Source organism: Hakea prostrata, chromosome 10 (assembly GCF_041222555.1).
Source record: "Hakea prostrata isolate BN-2017 chromosome 10, UWA_Hpros_2, whole genome shotgun sequence".
In the NCBI taxonomy this organism is placed as follows: Eukaryota; Viridiplantae; Streptophyta; class Magnoliopsida; order Proteales; family Proteaceae; genus Hakea; species Hakea prostrata.
Genome location: NC_142609.1, coordinates 32,973,017 through 32,990,683, shown reverse-complemented (window position 1 = coordinate 32,990,683; position 17,667 = coordinate 32,973,017). Strand labels below are relative to the sequence as shown.

The following is a 17,667-nucleotide window of genomic DNA, read 5'->3' as shown; positions in this document are numbered from 1 at the left end:
TATTTCTCTTTGCTATTGAATCCTATGTTATTGATATGAATATGGTATGATATTGTATGAGATGAAAGAGGAGGAACATTATTATTTCCTCTACCTTGTATTTTCTACTAGGGTCATGGGTTCGCCCATTGCCCTAGTGATCTTATGTGATTGTCTAGGTAACATTGGGGAATGGGGAATGCCCTTTTGGCATTTCTACCATAGGATACCAAAGGAGGCGGTATGGGCCGCATTCCCATGGTGCCCTTGGCGCTTTCCCTAATTACTGATTGACATATGTAGGGCATGTTTAGAAGTGTTTGGCTAGGTGACCTCATGAGTACTACTACCCTTCCGGTAGGGGTATTGAAACCGGTTAACCCATGATGTCAGTGGCTGGGTCCTGTGAGCATCAAGCAGGCCCACTGTCATCATGAGATGGTAGGGTTGCATATAATAGACAATGGCTCATGGGCGCTCAAGACCGGTGAAATGACCCGTGAGAGGACATGGAGAGCATCATGTCCATTATATGTGGATGACCATAGGGTTAGGGGTCAACGTAGTCCGAGTTGGTTGGTGCCATAGGATACGTTGACTCTAGGTGGGAAAAGATACTGAACCGAGTTGGTTGGTGCCATAGGGGAAGTATCTGAACCATATGTAGTACGAGACCGTATGACTTTGCATTGGGCTTAGAGTAATCCTTGACACACGCCAGATCTTATACCAATGGTGATGTGAGAGAGTGGTGACTTATACCCCAGCCACGGATTGATGTGACTTGACCCAATTGCTGCGGAGAACCCAACAGACGTGCTTGAGTGCCGTGAGGGAAGAGTGATGAGACCGCCCAAAGAAGATTGGTGTGTGACTTAATGCGTGTCTACTTTAGAGACTACATTATAGAGTTAGGAACATCATATCATCATCATGCATTTGTTGTTTATATTATTAAATACATGATTGTTTTATGAATTATGATATGGAGTATGGATGAATGTATTGACATGAATGTTAGTTACCTCATTGAGTTCTATGAACTCATTCCTTTATTTTGTTTCTTTCTTTAGACTGCTCTAAAGGTTATAAGGACCCTTCCTACGCTGAGGATCCTTTGATGAATGGCTACCAAGAGGGCATTGTCGGAGAAGAAGTGGAAGCTCATGACGCTTCATGTTCATGCCAAGACTACTCTTATGGAGTTTCTTTTCCTTAGAGATTCCTTAAATGATTTTCCGCTGCAACTTTAAATATTTTTTCTCTTCTAAGACTCTAATGTTTAGTTTTGATTTGAAATAATGGATGATTGTAATCATTATTTAAGATTTGATAATTTATTTCTTGAACTTGATTTATTCTTGTCCATTTAATTATGCTATGTCATGTTTTGTATGGATTTCACTGAACCTAGATCTTGCGGTGTATCACCCCCACGGGTATTCGGGTATTACCGGATCTGGCTGGGTGGGGTGTGACAATCCATACCATGCACCTTAAACCTCAACCTTGAGAGCTAAAGCATCCAAACACAAGTCCTTCATGACGTGTTCAGGCCAGTCCCCTAAAGGGGAAGAAGTCTAAACATTTCTTGCTAATTTTGCAAGAAATTCAGTGATGGGATTTGCCTCCTTGTAAAAGTGGCTAATACTCCAATAATTCTACTCCACATAAGCTCTAAATCCAGACTAGAGCTGTAATGCAAACCAAGGAATTTGAAGCTCTTCAAACCACAACTTCTCAATCCCAAGAGACCGAGAAGCAGCCGACCCTTTCATCAAACCCATAAATTTTGCCTCTAAGCTTGTCTTAACACCCACGTACCTACGGAAAGAGATCAACACCGTCGAACTAGAGTCCCAAATCATCCCTCCCATGCTTGCATGCCCCGAAAACCCTAAAGCAAAACCATCATTATTAAGCTTACACCAACCCACATCAGGCCATTTCCGAACCACATCCTTAAGCACAGAATTAAATTAGGCTTCACCTTAACACATAATGCAACCATAGACACCACATCCAAGTCATATCTCCCCAACCCCCATACAACACTGTAGGTGTCCAGCCGAAGATCCAATAGAATCAATTTAAACACCCACTCTGCCACCTTCCCTACTCCATCATGCTTTCTAATGTTTCTCTCCATCCAAGTGAAGTAGGGAATCAAAACAAAGCCCTTCATCCGTACTCCGACAAGGGAGGATATAGATAGTAATCAATGCTTGGAAGTCATGTCTCTTTTTTTTTTTTTTTTTTTTTTTTAATTATTATTACTTTCTTAATACCAAAAGGTTACGTTACGAAAGTTCTATTTCTTTATGGTACATCAAGTTAAGATATTATCATACCAGCTTTAATAGTAATAGGTTGAAATTTTGTCTGTCTTTTTCCCTTTGATTATCTTTTCAAAACTAATATGAGTCTGAATTTTGGTAAAGCTTCATTGTTTGATTGGGAATCTCATTTCCAACTTAGTAAGATATTTTTCTATATTAGAGTTGCTAGGCTTGGGCTAGGATCATGGACAAGTCCAATTTGGGATAGGAACAGGACTAGACAGGGACAAGGCCAGGGCCAACCTGTCCCGTCCTACCAAATCACGGACAATAAGGGAGAGATAAGGACAGGCTTGGCTTGTTTTGGCTAAGGGTAAGAGATAAGGATCTTAGGCCATGAATCAGGGTTAGGGCAGGAATAGGCTCACCTATGAGCATTTAGGGAAGGGATTGGGTTTCAAAAAGCTCATCTCAGTGCACACCCTTGTTGCATACCCTAACCCAAGCAATACATGTAGATTCAATATGCATACAAGGACTATGCAAGAAACGAAGATAATGATATGAGTGAATGTAACATGAGAGGATGGGGAGTATGTGAGGCTTGAGTTTGGAATGGCAAAAAGCAATCAAAGAATGTTCTTCTATCTACTCATGTTTCATAGTGGAAGTTAGATCTCTCTCCACTGGGGCCCTGTCACTTTGCCTCTATCGTACATCTCTCTTTTTCCTAATCATGTTGATATTGTTCTCACTTCTCTTACTTTGTACAGACGAAGTCGAAAAAACAATTAAATTCCAGCCCCAACGATTGAGATCTTAGCTTGGTAGCATTGGTAAGAATTTGCTTCTTATCTCTTGTATTGAAATTACTATTTCATCATACAATAAGTGTATATAACGACGATTTCTAAAAATAGTATGACACGAAATTATCCCTGTTAAGAGGATATAGACATGAAACCAACTTAACAAGTTACTTCTTTCACCTTGTTTATCAAGGGATTCGGCTGAACCCCAAACATGGAACTGCATGTTAACCACTCCCCACTATAAAAGAAAACCTAGAGAATAATTGAAATCAAAAGAAAAAGGAAAAACCGAAGATAAAAATGGGAAAGATAATCATGAGGAAAGATTTGAAATTGAAACAATGGGCATTATGTGCATTGTTCTTACTAGCAGAAGAAATGGCAGAAGCTGGTGTCTTCAACGTGATAAACTATGGTGCAATAGCCGATGGCAAGACGGATATCAGTAAAGCACTGATCTCAGCTTGGACAGCATCATGTAAATCAAGTGAGCCAAGTAACACAGTACTCATACCCAAAGGGACATATCTCTTAGGTCCAGTGATGTTGGGAAATTGCAAGAGTCCTTCAATTGGGTTAAAAATTGACGGAGTCGTACAAGCTCCACCTGATCCTGCTGTTTTCAATGGTGATTGGATTGCTTTTCTGTACGTTAAAAGCTTGACCATTCACGGTGGAGGAATAATTGATGGTCGAGGTCAACAGGCTTGGACAAACAACAGATGTGCCGAAAATCCTAATTGCAAGCCGTTCCCTGCTGTGAGTTTTTCTTACTTATGGAGTTGTACTAAATTCTATTATTTTACAAACAAAAAGATAATTTTCTACCATGTTAATGTCTGCAGAATATAAAACTCAACTATGTCGACAATGCTTGGATTCGAGACATAACCTCACGAAACAGCAAATATTTCCACATTGGTATTTTCCAAAGCTCTAACGTGCACATCGAACACGTCGCACTATCGGCACCACCAAACAGTCTTAACACTGATGGCATCCACATATCAAACTCGGCGGGGATCAACATTACCAACGCCAGAATTTCAACCGGTGATGATTGTGTCTCCATTGGCCCCGGCGCTCAAAACATACATGTCACCAAGGTGATATGTGGACCAGGACATGGCATCAGTGTGGGAAGCCTCGGCAAAACGAATGGTAGAGAGGAAGTACATGGTGTCTCTGTGAGTAACTGTACCTTCGTCAACACTCAAAATGGGGTAAGGATCAAAACCTGGCCTTCTTCACCGGCTACCGGTGTTGCTTCTGGTATTGTCTTCGAGGATCTCATCATGGTGAATGTCTACAATCCAATAATCTTGGATCAACAATACTGCCCGCATTACCACTGCAACAAACAGGTACGGAAATGTGAATTACGAAGCCTCTTTTCTTAAAATTTATTTGACTTTTATCATTCCAAATTAGCAATGACACTTTTTTTGATAGATTTGAAAAAGTTCTCGCAATTCTCCTTTTTAACTCATTTGATAATCTCTTCTTATGTAGACTCCTTCGCATATTAAGATCATCAACACCAAGTTTAACATGATAAGGGGAACAACACCATATCAACCTGCAGTGATTATCGCATGTAGCAGTGAACAACCATGTGAGAACTTGGAGATTGGAGACATAAACTTGCGGTACACTGGAACCGGAGCAGCTGAGGCTGAGTGTTCAAACGTGAAACCTATTTTTCATGGCCAGCAAATCCCACCTATCCATTGTACTTAACCATCTTAGCGAAACAAATAGTGAGACTACTTAGGTTGCAATGATATAAAATAAAAGTGTCAATGTATACATCCATGACACCTTGGTGGTGCAGCACTGTTGTGCTTGAGGTTCACCTTCTTGCAGTAAACAATAACTTGGAATTTGGCAGATATGTTATGTGTACATGGGTTCAGATTAGCCTAGAATCCGGCAGATTGTTCGACAATTGATAGCAGCACTCAATCGCAAAATGGTTTCTTGCCTTGGGCATGTACTTGAGATACTCTATGTGTCTTCATCTGGAGAATTTCTAGTTGATACCATCGTGTGAACGTTTCGTTATAGAAAAACAAAAAAGTTTGTCCATTCCGAACGATTCTTGATATGTGACAGCCAGATACAAGAGAGCAAATTTGTAGAACCATAGAAAATCCAATGTGATAACTATTATAAATTGGTATATGTTATAAAATTAGGAGAAGATATCATTTGATGGATATGACAAATCCAGCAGAAGAAGAAGAAATCACGCGGAATATTCTTTAAAATTAAGGGGAAATGTAAAAATTAAAAATTATACGCAACAAATTGCAACTTTCACTTATCAAAAGGCAAAATAAGGGCAAAGAAACTTCTATGTCATATCAAAACCCATAACGCATGAATTTGGTATGTTAGAAGTCGATTTCAAGCCAATATTGAACGAAGAAGAAACTTTTCTAGATAGATTAATAAGAAATTAGAAAGAAAAAATAAAACAACACCACGTCATACAGACGAAACTAGATCTAATGTATGGGACCACATCCGTATCAATAAGGTGCCATGATTAAATGAAACCCAAGTAGATCTGTGATGGCCCCGCAACTTTTTATATTATTGTGGGAATGTTTCAATCCTTTAGATTATTAAAGGATCATGGTGGTTGGATCATGTGTCAATGGTTTAACCAATTGCTTCGAGTGTATTTAAAGGATAGCTCAAACAGATTTAGATTCCAATAAGTATTTTGGTCGAGGTTTGACATCGCTTGTGGGTCCCACAACGGTAAAATTAAAATCAACTTCGATCTTGTCAATTTAAAATCAATACCCCACAATGAAGCTTGCCGGACTGGCAAACCTCCAACCGTGAGAACGTCCTGTACCTCAATTCCCCGACCGAAGCAGAAAAGCATATGACCCCTGTGATCCCTTGCAATTCCTCCATAGCCCGCAACTCTTCGATCTTTAAAAAGGGAACCATCAACATTCAATTTAGTATGGGAAGGAATAGGGACTACCCATTTGATGATATTACTAGTGTTGAATGTCTACTCTTTCATGGAGTACTGGCCATAGAACTGAAGGCCTTTCCAAATTTTAAAAGATTACCTGTGAAGGAGAGGGGTTCTCATTTGAATCAAATTGGCTGGTATAGGCTTTCCATAATAACCATAATGCTGTTAAAGTGGCATTCACTTGTCCGATAGCTGCCCTGTCGTGCCATTGATTCACCAGTTGTATTACCTTCTCCACCAAGGACCCACTTGAAGACGTGAAGCGGAGTTGTAAAGCATCCATACTAACTTTGCAAATGGGCACTGTACGAAAATATGATCTGGTGTCGTTTGCTTCTCCCCACAGTGTAGGCAGAAATTGGAACAAGAGCATCCTCGTTGATTTAATAGGGAAGTTGTTGGGAGCTTTTTATGTAGGACTTTCCAGAGAAAATGGCTGACTCTTGGGTGGAGGGGCAGTTGCCAGAATCTCTTCCAAGTGATTGCAGTTGGATCCGAGTAGGGTGATTTAATTGTGGCTAGCGTGTATGCTAATCTAACTGAGAACACTCCCGATATTGTCTCGTGCCAGATCAATCGGTCATTCTGAGATGAAACTGGTAAGGGTATTGCAAGCATCTTTTTGACCATATCTGGAGGCCACCACTTTTGCAAATTATCTCTATTCCAACAGTGAGTGCGAGGATCAATGAATTGCGCCACTTTTCTTGGAGAAAGCGAAGCAAAAGGATAACAACCTACGTTAGCAGCTGTATTTGGGATCCAACTATCTGTCCACGGATTGATCAGCTGCCCATCTCCAACTTGCCACAAAATTCCTTTTTTTATTAAATCTCGGCCCATCAAAATAGATTCCAACCCCATGAATCAATATGAGAAGGGGAGACCTGCAAAAAAGAACAATTAGGCCACCTCCAGATTTGGGAGAGCATATAGTATTCTAGTCAATGGTGTGCACCTGTTGTTTATCTCCATTGGACCAAAGGAATGATCTTAATTTGTTTTCCATAGTATGTATTATTGAATATGGCAATCGAAAACAAGACATATAATGTAAGGGTAGAGCTGTGAGAGTCGACTGAATTAAGACGGCCTTTCCCGGAGATGCTAGATACTTGGTTTTCCAACCCTGTAATTGCTTATTAACTCAATCAAGGAGAGTATCACAATGTTTGCGCTTCATTTTACTTGGAAAGAGCGAAATTCTCAAATATATATCCTCCATCATAGTCGGAGAGATGTGGAATTGTGATGACAACTCTCTTTTCATAGCAGCAGTGGTGTTTGGACTATAGTGAGCTCTTGTTTTTCTCAAATTCAATTTTTGACCAGAAAGATCACAGTATTGTTGAATTACTTGTGCAAAAGTTTTGGCTTCCTTCTTTGATGCATGTCCAAACAAAATTAAGTCATCTGCAAAGGTAAGATGATAGAGTCTTTCTCCTCCACAACTTAATTGAAGACCCTTTAATTTCTTATTCTGAACTTCCAATTCCAAGTGTGAAGTCAGCAGCTTAGCACATAACACAAAAGGTATGACGACAGAGGGTCACCTTGCCTTAACCCCCGAGTAGGGTGTATAGTAGAAGTAGGGGATCCATTAATTAGTGGAATGTAAGTGACGGTAGTAACACAGAACATGACCCATTGTATCCATTTATCTGGGAATCCGTACGCTTGCAGGGCCTGTTTGAGGAAGCTCCACTCCAATCTAGCATATGCCTTGCTCATATCCAGTTTGACTGCCATAGTACCATGTTTCCTTTGCTTGTGTCTATGGATTTTGTTCATAAGTTTATGAGAAATCAAGATATTATCCTGAATATGTCTGCTTTTAATAAATCCATTTTGTTGAAAGGAAATTAAACTAGGGAGAATATTCTTCAGGCGAGAGACCATAATTTTGTAACTCATGTTACAGAGGCTAATAGGTCTGAAGTCTCCTACTGTATCAGGCGAATCTACTTTAGGAATCAATGCTAAAAAGGTAGAATTATGTGATTTGGAGAATGTAACTGTGTCAAAAAACTGATGGACCATAGCTTGAACATCAAATTTAACATCCTCCCAGCTTTTCTGATAAAAGATGCCTGGGAAACCATCTGGACCAGGGGAGTTGAGACCATTTGCATTGAAAATAGCAAGTTTAATCTCTTCATCATTGATAGGACGCATCAACCATAACCGATCATTTTCGGAAAGTTTGTTTTTGACAGGGTTGAAATATTCATCATAGCTTTGCGGAGAAGATGAAGAATACAAGCTTTGAAAATGCGCGACAAAAGCATTCTCATTATCATGATATTCAGTGAATTGAAGTCCATTCTGTTTAATGATTTGGATTTTGTTTCGTGCTCTTCGCATCAAAGTGCTTTGGTGAAAGAATCTAGTGTTCCTATCACCATGAAGTTTCCAATTGATGCAAGCCTTTTGATGCCACTTGTCTACTTGCTGTTTCAGAACCAATTCCAGTTTAGCTACCAAATGGCTTTCTTCCACATACCATTGCTCCGACCTTTCTTTTGACAGGAGTTGCTCATGAAGGTCAATCCGTTTTCTGAGGTCTTCCTCTCTAGATTCCAGATTCTTAACTGTTGTTTTATTCAGACTTTTTAAATTACTGGAGAGAGTTTTGAGCTTTATTCCAATGAGAACAAAGGGGATCCTTGCACGGGAGAACTCTAGGAGTGATGTAAAAGATTTGCATAGGAATCCTCATGCACCCAGAAGCTTTCGAATCTAAATGGACGATGAATCTTGCCTACAGTACTTTCCATCTTTAGAAGTAATGCTTTACGATTCGAGTGGGAAATGGTCAAATGCTCATTGGCTTCTAGAAAATTGGTGAACCAATCCGTATTGCATAGGAATCTATCTAGTAGGCCTTCGATGCGTCCAGAGCCTTTTTGTTTGTTTGTCCAGGTGAATTTGTACCCCATTGCAGGGATGCTAATCAAGTTGAAAGCATTGATAAAATGTTGCATTGGATTGAGGAGCACTTCAGGAATGGGCCTTCCTCCTTACCTGTCCAATGAACTCATATAAGAATTCCAATCCCCCCAATTACGCATGGTTTGTCAATGAAGGATGCCAGATTTACCAAGGTTTGCCACTGATACTGTTGAGTTGAGAGGACAGAGCTCATATAAACACCAGTAAAATACCAAAGAATAGTAGAATCGCCACACATAAGGTGCACACACCATGACAAAAAGCAAACAACATCAACTTTCATAGAGTCACTCCAACAGAACACAAGTCCCCCCGCTCTGCTCTACCTTCGGGCGGAACCAAAACATATTTAGAAAAACCCCATAACTCACTAACATTAACAGAGTTAGATTTAACTTCAGACAGAAAAACAAAATTGGGTCTATGCTTGCAGAATAAGACTTTGAGCTCCTTCTGTATAGAGGATCGACCCAATCCTCTACAGTTGAGAGATATAGCATTCATTTCCCTGCTGATGGCCCTTCAAGGCTGGCCATCTCTGCCTCAGAACAAAACAAAATAAACCCATACCAACTCAGTTCCGAGTCCGACTGTTTCATGTCTTTGTAGTTCCAGGGTTGAGCAAATAAGAGTATAAAAATTGCCTTCTCGATTAGGTACTTAAGAGTGGAACAGACAGCAGTATCTTCCATTAAATGCATGCCAATTATCTCAGATTGATCGGAGTTAAGATCTTCAGAATTAACGTATTTCATATCGTAGATCGTCAGCACGATGCCATCGACTACCCACCACAGCAGGGGATGTTGGTAGTTTTCTTTATGACTTCCAGCTTCCCTCTAGAGAGAGAAGGATCCTCCATAGGTCAAAAGGGTAACATAAAGTTATCAAATTTAGAATCCAGTCTGTCCGAGGGGAAAAGAGTGGAGGAGGAGGCGAAGCAACAGGAGGAATACATAGCTTCATAATGGTCACAAAATCTTGAGAAAGACTGCTGTTTACGGTGAAAAACTGATATACAGAGCTCACGTACCTCGGCTCCCCGTGTTGTCTGTGAACACTTAGCTTGCACCTGAGAAGAAGATATAGAGGAGAAGAGAAGAATAACCCCATAGATCGACCAGCACTTAGAAATTGCATGTATATGCACCGACCAAACATACCAAATAGCTTGAGACTACCTTGTAGGAACCTGCTAGAAGCCTTGCTACCAATAGATATAGTAATCGAAGACTGAATTCCAACGATTGACCGTCCATCATAACATGAGAAAGCTTTGATTCTTCCGTCACAGATTATCAACCCATGTATTGAAAACCCATTTTGACATATAGCAAATACTACACGCTGCTTTGAAATAAGAAATTGGATAATAAGATGTACCTGGGGTGTGCTTGTTACCCAAATCACATGCACTTGACAGATCTGAGAGAATATTGCAGAGACTGTTTCAAGAATGCTCCACCCATCATCGATTGGAGTTGCACGCAACCCATGAAGGCAGAGAAGCCAAGCTTGAAAGTGCAGACGTGATGAGAACTTGAGAAGAAAAGATGGGAACTATCGACACCTTGCTGAGTTTGATTAGCCTCCCAGATGAGAGAACTTGCCAAGTTTTAAAGAGATATATTGTATATACTTCATCTGATTGCCACCCAGCGTTACTGGCCTTTGCATGAAACCGGAAATTCCGAGGTGAACATGTTGTTTGAGTCAAAGGGTGTGAGTATAGTAGCACATCAACACTGTCTCTGAGTTGCTGTCCTTCAGTAGCGCAACTTGCTGATCTATGCGTTACTGTATGACAGAGTAAATTCGGCTTCGGCAGAGGTTTGAGAGAGTTCAGCAGGAAAAAGTCATGGGTAATAGAGAGGTTTATAGTGAAAGCAGTGGAAGTTCGGAGGAGATCAGCTGGATCTGTATCGTCTTCTTCCTTCCGAAGCTGAAACCCAACAGTTCCAGAAAAACTCTCTCTAAAAATCGTGGATCTGCCCTTGCCTAATAGACACGATAGGTCTGGTCACTCCAAGAAGAAGATAAGACCAGTAGATTTGCTTAAGAGGGAGGGAGAAAAACATGCAAGGTCGCCAGAGGTAGATCTAAATCAAGAAGAACCTGGGAAAAGCCTTGTTTTTGCTGGAGCTCCGTTCTCTCTCCTCACGAATGTCTGTTTCTATTCACACATGTTGATATAAAATCTACCTTATTTATTTACTTATACAATTTATTGAAATGCATGATATGTTGCTTTTTAAATTGAATAGAATTGCATGGGATTGAATGATAGCTTAAGAACTTGATTGAGATGCTTTAATTTGAAATGCTGATAGCATTCTTTGAAGTGTTAATTTGGAATTTGAAATGTTGTTTATGCTTATTAAATTCAGAAATTTAATGCATGTTTTCTTATTTAAATGACGGGGTTTTATTATTTGTATCAAGTCTTATTCAAGTAAGGCTAAGTGATAATTAAAATGCAAAAGGTACATAGAAATGGAAAGGGTACAGTAATGCAAGACTTAAATTGAATGTAAATAGAGGAAATAAAAGGGAGGAAATAATAATAATAAATAAATAAATAAAATGTAATGGCTTATGTAAGTCCCGGTACTTAGTGTACCAAAAATGGGAAGGCATGAAGCAAGAGTGAAAAGTGGAAAGATTGAGTCCGTGCCAATGATGATAATCCATGAGGTGTACAAGGCCTTGTTCCTAAAAGCCACTTCGATGGTAAAGAGAAATGTATATCTTTTGGATTTGCTTGGGCACAAGACTATAATGCTAGAGACTAGAGATGTAAATATGTGAAAGAAATTTGGAATGCATAACGCTACACGACTATGATGTGATAATGGACGCATATAAATTTTTTGACTTAATTACGGGTTGTCTATATTGCTTACTAGGCCGCAAAGCTCACAATTGTAAATGTTGATAGGTCCCCTAATACATGAGAAAGGCAAGGGTGTTTCCACCTAACAACGCCTTTAAAGTAAAAGATTGAAATCGTTTTTCTTTTTGTTGCAACTGATGATTGCTCAACAGGATTGTGAATATATATATATTTCGTTTGAGACTGTACGTACTTAATTAGATACAATTGAAAACTTAAATGTAAACATAATAAGACTTTGGACTGTATATATATGTTTATGAGTTAAACTATCAAATAGCTTGTATGTTTTTGTCCTTAAAATGTTTAGTTTAGCATTGTTTTTAGGGGCTATATCAAATAGGTTGAATGTTTTTGTCCTTGGAAATGTTCAGTTTAGCATTGTTTTTAATGGCTATAAACATGTTGATAAAGAGATAAACTGTCACGTGCCCCTAGTTAAATGTCCGTAATGTGGGCCCCACCAAGCCTGTGAATACCAAGGTCATGACAAGATCTCCCAATTCAACAAAATTGATGCATTAAACCATGACAAAAGCTGACATATTATATTTTAAAATTCCATCAAATTCAATTCATTATATTTTTTAATGTTAAAAATCAATTCATTACTTCTTTTTTTTTTTTTTTGGTAGAAAAATTAGTGAATTACTTAATATTAAGGATATTTCTAGGAAATCATCTTCAACTCTAGCTGCCACTCATCCTCGGGCTAATGCGCCTAAGGTTTCTCATCAGAATCCTACAACCAATAAAACCACCTGGGGTTTCTTCTAAGAACTAGTAAAATCCAAGTTTCCACCAACTCTGAAGCACAAAAAAATAACAAGGACTCTACCCTATCTAAAGATGCACATGAAGGTGACAAAGACTCTACCTTATCCAAAGTAGTGTTTGAAGCTAATCATAATTCTTGTAGAACCCTAATCAATATTTTATTTAGTCTTAAACTCTTATTCAGTACTTCATGTAAATCCAAAATCTACAAGACTTATAATACAAGAACTCCTCAACATCTCAACTACCAGAGTCCTAGCGGACTGAAGAACAATGACTATGATCCTATGAATTCTCTATAAAACAGCATGTAACATCTCATTTGAACATTGTGGAAATGTCTAGAACTCTCTCGTGGATGTAGGTTGCATTATTCAACCGAACCACATAAATCCTTGTTTTGTTCTCTCTTCTTCTCTAACTCAAATGAATTCTCCAATATGGTATTAGAGCACTAGGTTATATCCCAACCCCCAAAGTAACAAGTGACTATGAAACCAAATAGCAATCACCGAGTAGATTGTCTATCAAGGAAGAAGTCATAAAAGCATTGCAAAGATGAACCAGTGAAATCTAAGAGAGAAGCTCAACTCTCAATCCTAAAGGTCCCATCACCCAAATGCGCTTATTCCATCCAAAAGAAATAAAAATTTGTAATATTGCGTTGCTCTCTGCACAAGAGCTACATAAAATACAAGTTGGTTGAATTGTAGTCCACTGAGATAGGGTGTCATTAACTGGAATTGTTGCATGTAGAACATGCAAAAAAACAAGTCGAATTTAGGATGAAGAATTAATTTCCGAAAAGATTCCACCAAGTAGAAAATCTGTCATTAATAGTAGAATGTGTTAAACAATGCTCTTTATACAAGTTTGATGGTAAAAACTCTTGAACAAGAGATGGTTGATTTCCAAACATCAAAAGAAGATTGAAGATTGAAGATTGAAAGATAGTAGAAAATGCGCCACATGTAATGGAAAACAACTCAGATCTACAAGATTCGAATTTGCTCGTCCTCCCCTCACATCTGCAGCATTCGCTCTACTTGGTTGAAAATTTGTAATCAAATTCTCTTAGTTTATGATCCTAAGGTAACTTGAACCCAGGTATCATACCAAAAATTATTTGATAACCATCTGTGCAAAGAATAGGTAAAATAATCCGCAAGATGTTCCTAGTCAAAGAATTCTTGGGCAAATTAATCATTTGTCCTGTGAGATCAGTAAAGAGATCATCTAAATCAAATATTGTTAGCACTGAAGTATTGAAAAGATAGAGGACGGAAGAATTAAACAATTGAAATTCCTAAACTTACAAACGTAAGAATGGAAAGAAGACAAGGTGTGCTTGAATTTATTTTTGTTTTTTATTTTTACAATAAAAAAACTAGAAGGTTGGATAGTAAGATTCCCCCCCCCCCCCCACCCCCCAATTGTTCATTGAGGTATAATTGATATAAAATTTATCAAGGATATAATTTATTTATTTTTTTTAGTAAAGGATCAGACTTCTATTAGTAAATTAAGAATGAAATAATACACTTAGGAACCACAAACACTCATCCCTGCAATAGCAATTGCCCCACATACACTCACACTCATCAATTCCATAAATTGTTCAAAGAAACAATACACAAAGTATCCAGACCATGCACCTTAAACCTCAACCTTGAGAGCTAAAGCATCCAAAAACAGGTCCTTCATGACATGTTCAGGCCACTCTCCTAAAGGGGAGGAAGTCTAAACATTTCTTGCTAATTTTGCAAGAAATTCAGTGATGGGATTCGCCTCCTTGTAACAGTGGGTAATACTCCAATAATTCTGCTCCACATAAGCTTTAAATCCATACTAGAGCTGTAATGCAAACCAAGGAATTTGCAGCTCTTCAAACCACAACTTCTCAATCCCAATAGACCTAACAGCAGCCAACCCTTTCATCAAACCCATAAATTTTGCCTCTAAGCTTGTCTTAACACCCAAGTACCAACGGAAAGAGGTCAACACCGTGGAACTAGAGTCCTGAATCATCCCTCCCATGATGGCATTCCTTGAAAACCCTAGAGAAAAACCATAACTATTAAGCTTACACCAGGCCACATCAGGCCGTTTCCGAACCACATCCTTAGGCGCAACAATAAATTAGGCTTCACCTTCACACATAATGCAACCATAGACACCACATCCAAGCCATATCTCCCCCAACCCCCTACCACACTGTAGATGTCTAGCAGAAGATCCAATAGAATCAATTTAAACACCCACTCTGCCACCTTCCCTACTCCATCATGCTTTCTAATGTTTCTCTCCATCCAAGTGAAGTAGGGAATCAAAACAAAGCCCTTCATCCATACTCCAACAAGGGAGGATATAGATAGTAATCAATGCTTGGAAGTCATGTCTCTCTTTTTTTTTAATTATTATTACTTTTTTAATACCAAAAGGTTACGTTACGAAAGTTCTATTTCTTTACGGTACATCAAGTTAAGATATTATCATACCAGCTTTAATAGTAATAGGTTGAAGTTTTGTCTGTCTTTTTCCCTTTGATTATCTTTTCAAAACTAATACGAGTCTGGATTTTGGTAAAGCTTCATTGTTTGATTGGGAATCTCATTTCCAACTTAGTAAGATATTTTTCTATATTAGAGTTGCTAGGCTTGGGCTAGGATCATGGACAAGTCCAATCTGGGATAGGAATAGGACTAGTCAGGGACAAGGACAAGGCCAGGGCCAACCTGTCCCGTCCTACAAAATCATGGACAATAAGGGAGAGATAAGGACGGGCTTGGCTTGTTTTGGCTCAGGGTCAAGGATAAGGATCTTAGGCCATGAATCAGGGTCAGGGCAAGAATGGGCTCACCTATGAGCATTTAGGGAAGGGATTGGGTTTCAAAAAGCTCATCTCAGTGCGCCCTTGTTGCATCCCTAACCCAAGCAATACATGTAGATTCAATATGCATGCACACAAGGACTATGCAAGAAATGAAGATGAATGTAACATGAGAGGATGGGGAGTATGTGAGGCTTGAGTTTGGAATGGCAAAAAGCAATCAAAGAATGTTCTTCTATCTACTCATGTTTCATAGTGGAAGTTAGATCTCTCTCCACTAGGGCCCTATCACTTTGCCTCTATCGTACATCTCTCTTTTTCCTAATCATGTTGATATTGTTCTCACTTGTCTTACTTTGTACAGACGAAGTCGGAAAAACAATTAAATTCCAGCCCCAACGATTGAGATCTTAGCTTGGTAGCATTGGTAAGAATTTGCTTCTTATCTCTTGTAATGAAATTACTATTTCATCATACAATAAGTGTATATAGCAATGATTTCTAAAAATAGTATGACACGAAATTATCCCTGTTAAGAGGATATAGACATGAAACCAACTTAACAAGTTACTTCTTTCACCTTGTTTATCAAGTGATTCGGCTGAACCCCAAACATGGAACTGCATGTTAACCACTCCCCACTATAAAAGAAAACCTAGAGAATAATTGAAACCAAAAGAAAAAGGAAAAACCGAAGATAAAAATGGGAAAGATAATCATGAGGAAAGATTTGAAATTGAAACAATGGGCATTATGTGCATTGTTCTTACTAGCGAAGAGAAGTGGCAGAAGCTGGTGTCTTCAACGTGATAAACTATGGTGCAATAGCCGATGGCAAGACGGATATCAGTAAAGCACTGATCTCAGCTTGGACAGCATCGTGTAAATCAAGTGAGCCAAGTAACACAGTACTCATACCCAAAGGGACATATCTCTTAGGTCCAGTGATGTTGCAAAATTGCAAGAGTCCTTCAATTGGGTTAAAAATTGACGGAGTCGTACAAGCTCCACCTGATCCTGCTGTTTTCAATGGTGATTGGATTGCTTTTCTGTACGTTAAAAGCCTGACTATTCACGGTGGAGGAATAATTGATGGTCGAGGTCAACGGGCTTGGACAAACAACAGATGTGCCGAAAATCCTAATTGCAAGCCGTTCCCTGCTGTGAGTTTTTCTTACTTATGGAGTTGTACTAAATTCTATTATTTTACAAACAAAAAGATAAATTTCTACCATGTTAATGGCTGCAGAATATAAAACTCAACTATGTCGACAATGCTTGGATTCGAGACATAACCTCACGAAACAGCAAATATTTCCACATTGGTATTTTCCAAAGCTCTAACGTGCACATCGAACACGTCGCGCTATCGGCACCACCAAATAGTCTTAACACTGATGGCATCCACATATCAAACTCGGCGGGGATCAACATTACCAACGCCAGGATTTCAACCGGTGATGATTGCGTCTCCATTGGCCCCGGCGCTCAAAACATACATGTCACCAAGGTGATATGTGGACCAGGACATGGCATCAGTGTGGGAAGCCTCGGCAAAACGAATGGTAGAGAGGAAGTACATGGTGTCTCTGTGAGTAACTGTACCTTCGTCAACACTCAAAATGGGGTAAGGATCAAAACCTGGCCTTCTTCACCGGCTACCGGTGTTGCTTCTGGTATTGTCTTCGAGGATCTCATCATGGTGAATGTCTACAATCCAATAATCTTGGATCAACAATACTGCCCGCATTACCACTGCAACAAACAGGTACGGAAATGTGAATTATGAAGCCTCTTTTCTTAAAATTTATTTGACTTTTATCATTCCAAATTAGCAATGACACTTTTTTTGATAGATTTGAAAAAGTTCTCGCAATTCTCCTTTTTAACTCATTTGATAATCTCTTCTTATGTAGACTCCTTCGCATATTAAGATCATCAACACCAAGTTTAACATGATAAGGGGAACAACACCATATCAACCTGCAGTGATTATCGCATGTAGCAGTGAACAACCATGTGAGAACTTGGAGATTGGAGACATAAACTTGCGGTACACTGGAACCGGAGCAGCTGAGGCTGAGTGTTCAAACGTGAAACCTATTTTTTTTGGCCGGCAAATCCCACCTATCCATTGTACTTAA

General features: G+C 39.1%; 2 pseudogenes; both read left to right on the top strand.

Moving 5' to 3' along the window:
- Positions 1-3,385: 3,385 nt before the first annotated feature.
- On the top strand, positions 3,386-4,810 carry LOC149002537 (exopolygalacturonase pseudogene; annotated as a pseudogene).
- Positions 4,811-16,226: 11,416 nt separating this feature from the next.
- Positions 16,227-17,667, top strand: LOC149002536 (exopolygalacturonase pseudogene; annotated as a pseudogene).